A 4,829-nucleotide genomic window follows, 5' to 3' on the forward strand; every position below is an offset into this window, starting at 1 on the left:
CATGAGCCGTGAGATCATGAGCTGAGCCGAAGTCCCGAGCTGAGCTCGACCGACTGAGCCACCCAGGCACCCCGGCAATTAATAATAATAGCCAACATTTACCGCATGTGTGCTTTGTGGCCCAGGCCCAGTGCTTTAAAAGGGACATTATCTCTTCTTTTCTTCCAAGTGTACCCCCTATGAGCTATGGTCTATTACCTCTAGTCTCCAAGAGGGGAACTGAAGCTCAGAGAGACTGCAAACTTCTCCGAGGTCACACAGCTAGTTAGTGGTGGAGAATGGGACTGGACCCAACCACTTGACTTTGGGGCCTGTGCTCTTGACCGTCAAGCTCTACTGCCTTCCACCATGTGTCCACCCACCGTGTGCCCATCAAACAGGAGACAACAGACCATGGTAGAACAGTAATCACTTGGGGGTATCTCTTCCTGGCCAAGGATTGTAAACACACTATCTCATTTAATTCTCACAACAGCCCTGCAAGGAAGTATTTGATACCCCTTTTTCTTTAGCTTGAGGATGACTTTCAGCAAGTTCATTGCTTTTGATTACAGAGGAAATCATGGAGCTGGTGTTTAAACCTATCCTTTTTTCTGTGCTTTTTTTTGTTACTTCATACTTCCTTCCTAAGGCGCCCAATGCTGTATGGTGCATTGAACACACAACGCGAGAAAATCCGTATGCGTAAGAAACAAGGTGCTATCAATCTCACTAGAAAGCTAGGCACTCGATTTCCCAGCCTGCCCACAACGAGGGTGCCACAGCCCAGGCCAGAGGGATGTTAAGGGAAAGTGGACTGGTGAAGGTGGGTGGGTTCTAGGAAGGCTTTAGCTCTCCTGATAAAAGGGACCAACTCAGCTGGTAAGAGTGGTCCCTTCTCTCATTCTTTTTTTTTTTTATGTTTATTTATTTTTAAGAGTGCGTGTGAGTGGGGGAGGGGCAGAGAGAGAGGGGGACACAGAATCTGACGCAGACTCCAGGCTCTGAGCTGTCAGCACAGAGCCCGATGCGGGGCTTGAACCCACAAGCTGTGAGATCATGACCTGAGCTGAAGTCAGACGCTTAACCGACTGAGCCACCCAGGTGCCCCGAACCTTCCTTCGTTCTTAAACACAGATCTGCAGCAGCAATTTTGTAACCAGGAGGTACAAGCCAAAGGAATCTCAGAGATGGTTGTCCTAATATCATAGAGTGGCTGAACCAATACCAATAACCGCCTATCTCTACTTCTAGCAGGAGAAGAGTCCATAGTTATTTAAGCTGCTCTGAACTGGGTATTCTGTCACTTTATCTGAGAGGTAAGCCTTTGATTTCCATGCCTATTTGAACTGACTTTTCCCCCTGCCTTCACAAAGAGAGTATCCTGAATGTAGCTTAAGATATCTTAGGGGCGCCTGGCTGGCTCGGTCGGTAGAGCATGAGACTCTCTGTCTTGGGGGTTGTGAGTTTGATCCTCACATTGTGGGTAGTAGAAATTACTTTAAAAAAATTGTATATATCTTAGTGTTGTGGGCATGACGTTCCAAGTATCTGCTATGCTCACTGCCCCTTGTGAGAGCAAGAATCAGCAGCTCTTTATAAATGAGTCCCATGCTTTGTGCCAAGGACCATGTTTTTCTGGCCAAAGTTGACTCTGACTCTTGGAACTTCACCGAAAGCACCCATCTGTAGGTTAGTGAGTAGCCTATGAGGCCATCTGGCATAAGAGCTTTCCAGCAAAGGCACTGGGTAGATGTTGACTGGCTCACCTATGAAACGGAAGCTGGGTCACGCAAGGAGAGGCAGAAGCCACAAGGCAAGACAAGTCACAAATAAGCAGTTGCTAAGAAGCGATGTTAAGTCAGGGACAAGTAGAGGCCAAGAGGCAGAGAGAGGGAAAGTCGAAGAGTTACGGGGTAACAGCAGGAGAATTGTAACTATGGCCGAGCCTTTAAGGCAGGAAGCCACCAATGACGGCTACTGAGGGAACAGTAAGATTCCAGGCCTCTCCCCCGTTGACTTTCTAAAGTTCTGTGGGGGGCCTGGGGGGCTCAGTCGGTTAAGCGTCCTACTCTTGACTTTGGCTCAGGTCATGATCTCATGGTTCATGAGATCAAGCCCCTGCGATGGGCTCTGTGCTGACAACGTGGAGCCTGCTTGGGATTCTCGTTCTCCCTCTCTCTCTCTCTGCCCCTCCCTCCCCCCTTCTCAAAATAAATAAATATTAAAAAAATAATAATAATAAAGTTCTGTGCAGCCACGGGAGCCGCTAGGATCCCTGACTGCTCACTGAGCATACACTGTGGCTGGTGAAGCCGTGTCATCCAGCTGAGCCCCCCCCCCCCCAGATCCAGGGAAGATAACCGCATCAGACCACATCTGTACTGGCAGTTTGGGAGAGCTTCACCAACGTGTTGGCAACTCAGGGTCACCCCTGCCATCGTCAGTCCTTATAGTGTGTTGCACACGCACCTGCGGAGCCCAGAGACAATAGGCGGGGTGTCTGTGGGCCACATGTGGGCCAAACCCATGTTTGTTTCGCCTGCACGCTATCTTAAGACGATGCGCATTCGGATGCTTTTTGATGGCGTGTGTGCTCTTCCATTCGTCATGGTCCCTACCCCTCTCTGTTCCTGATACCTGCCCCACCTTGCACACGCGCATTCCCTGCTTGGTCCCTGGGGGCACTTGAGTGGTAGCCTCTGGCAGGCGATGCAGAGGGGCCACACACACTGCCAGGGGTTTCACACGGCTGGCCACTCCCACCCCTCCACCTGCGGCAGCAGAACCATGCCTTCTAGGCAGGACAGGAAGCTGCTGCGTTCCCAGAATCTTCCTCGTTTCCAAGGGTTGTTGCACAGAGAGAGAGAGAGAGCACACGAGTGAGCGTGGGCCTGTTGCCACCCCCGCAGACCCCAGAGCTGGCATCTTCTGTCGCCTCATCATCAACTTGCTTCTCCACCGCAGTCCACAGTGCCTGTTGGCACTTCTTTTTTTAAAAAAAATTTTTTTTTCAACATTTATTTATTTTTGGGACAGAGAGAGACAGAGCATGAACGGGGGAGGGGCAGAGAGAGAGGGAGACACAGAATCGGAAACCGGCTCCAGGCTCTGAGCCATCCGCCCAGAGCCCGACGCGGGGCTCGAACTCACAGACCGCGAGATCGTGACCTGGCTGAAGTCGGACGCTTAACCGACTGCGCCACCCAGGCGCCCCGCCTGTTGGCACTTCTAATCACACCCAGCCCCACTCACCACAGCTACTTTCTTCTCTCCCGGCTTGTGTGGCTTTCATCGTGCCTGTCTTACTGGATGCTCGTGGGGTTGACCTTTGTGGTCTGAACCAATTAGTGGGTGCTTCTCCTTCAGCCCAGCAAGCCACGGATCTCAGCACCGTGCGGTCCCTGGACAGTGGCTCTGCCTCGCAGTGCTGGTGAGCTGGCCCTCAGCCGCGGTGCTCTACTGTCCATCGGTTCCACTTTTGTTTTCTCGAAGGCTTTTTGAGTCCAGGGGGATTCCAGAAGCCTGAGGGAGCAGGAAAACGGGGGTGAGTGCAGAGGTGTGGCTTGTCGCCGAAAATCACAGCCTGTGGAGGTGGTCGAAGGAGAGATTACGGTAGACTGGTGCCGGAGGTGGTAAACGCCCTCCCGGGGTGCGTTCCGACGGATAAAGCCAGGATTACAGAGACCATCCAAAGGTGTGCAGGAGGAGGCAGCCCGAGGGAAAGGTGGGTGATGGTGGAAGGGCGTGTACACCCACGGGAGTGTGGGTGTGTCTATGTGCATGTCTGTGTAGACGGATTAGCATTGAGAGCCGTGGCAAATAAAATCAGGTAGGAGAAAATTATGCAGGGTCTTGAAAGGTAGACAAACAAACTTAGGATCATTGCAGTAGGTAGTTTAGAGCCGTTGAAGGGAAGGGGAATTTAGGCCCAGGTATCCAACTATGTAACGACCCAAAGGCAAAGCAGGAATGGAAAGAAATCATCCTAGGAGAGTTTGAAGGCGCACTTGAGAAGCCTGGCTGGCTGGCTGGCTCCATTTGAAGGGCCGAACGGAGGAAACTGTCAATGTTGATGCCAAAATATTGAGCTCAGGGGCATACTGGCACCACTCGTAGGACGGAAAGTTTGGGAGAGCTGAAAAGAGAGAATGAGTTCTGTTTTAGAAGTGACATTTCATCCTTCAGAAAGAGACCTTCCTCCCTCATTTACTGGACTGCTTATGTGGTTGCCAGAGCAGATTTGCGTCTGGAGTGCAACAGAGAAGCCTGGGCAATGAGGACAGACCTCGTACCCACGACCTCGGGTTTCTTAGTCAACAGGACGGCAGGACCAGAAGTTTCCACTAGACATCAAGTGACTGCCGGTCTCTCAGTGAGGGCTCTGGCCAGAATGAGACACACATGAACCAGTTAGTTCAAACGAGGAGCTCAGAAGCCCATTCCTTGATGTGCCTTCAGAGGAACGTTCACATCCTTTTGCTGACAAGGAGGCACAGACTGAATTTGGCCCCATCAGCACACTGGCAGGCAGCCATGTTGTTAAATGGAGACTGACCCACCATAGGAAAAAAGTGAAGGGCAAATGATCATTGCATTCCACGTTCCTGGCCAGAGACCCCATCCCGGCCCTCTGTATTCAGAAAACTTTAAAACTTGATCTAGTGAAACCTCAAGCGAGACAACTGTCCTGAGGCTGTTTAAACTTCTGCTGTGACTTCAGGAACATTTCTGCATCCCAAGGACCTAAATGGGGCTCCCACGGCAGGCAGTGCCTGATGTTTCACAGCATGACTGTGCCCTTGAGTTTCACGCTGGCTGTGGATTTTAGGCCACAGACCCACAACTGT

General features: G+C 51.3%; 2 long non-coding RNA genes across 3 annotated transcripts in view; one reads left to right on the plus strand and one right to left on the minus strand.

The window, feature by feature from the left end:
- Window positions 1-3,201: 3,201 nt before the first annotated feature.
- Window positions 3,202-4,829, minus strand: part of LOC121028535 (uncharacterized) — a 6,494-nt gene continuing 4,866 nt past the window's right edge. Inside the window, exon 3 of one of the 2 annotated variants that reach the window (XR_005789285.1) lies at window positions 3,202-3,504. This is a non-coding gene — a long non-coding RNA (uncharacterized LOC121028535). Of the gene's footprint in view, window positions 3,505-3,860; window positions 4,118-4,829 lie in introns of those variants that run through there. The other variant, XR_005789284.1, reaches the window with a different exon arrangement.
- LOC121028536 (uncharacterized) overlaps window positions 3,417-4,829 on the plus strand; it is an 8,345-nt gene continuing 6,932 nt past the window's right edge. The window contains exon 1 of the long non-coding RNA XR_005789287.1: window positions 3,417-3,526. This is a non-coding gene — a long non-coding RNA (uncharacterized LOC121028536). The remainder of the gene's footprint in view (window positions 3,527-4,829) is intronic.

The sequence above is a fragment of the Herpailurus yagouaroundi genome, unplaced genomic scaffold, assembly GCF_014898765.1.
Source record: "Herpailurus yagouaroundi ecotype Mexico unplaced genomic scaffold, PumYag 100, whole genome shotgun sequence".
Taxonomy (NCBI): Eukaryota; Metazoa; Chordata; class Mammalia; order Carnivora; family Felidae; genus Herpailurus; species Herpailurus yagouaroundi.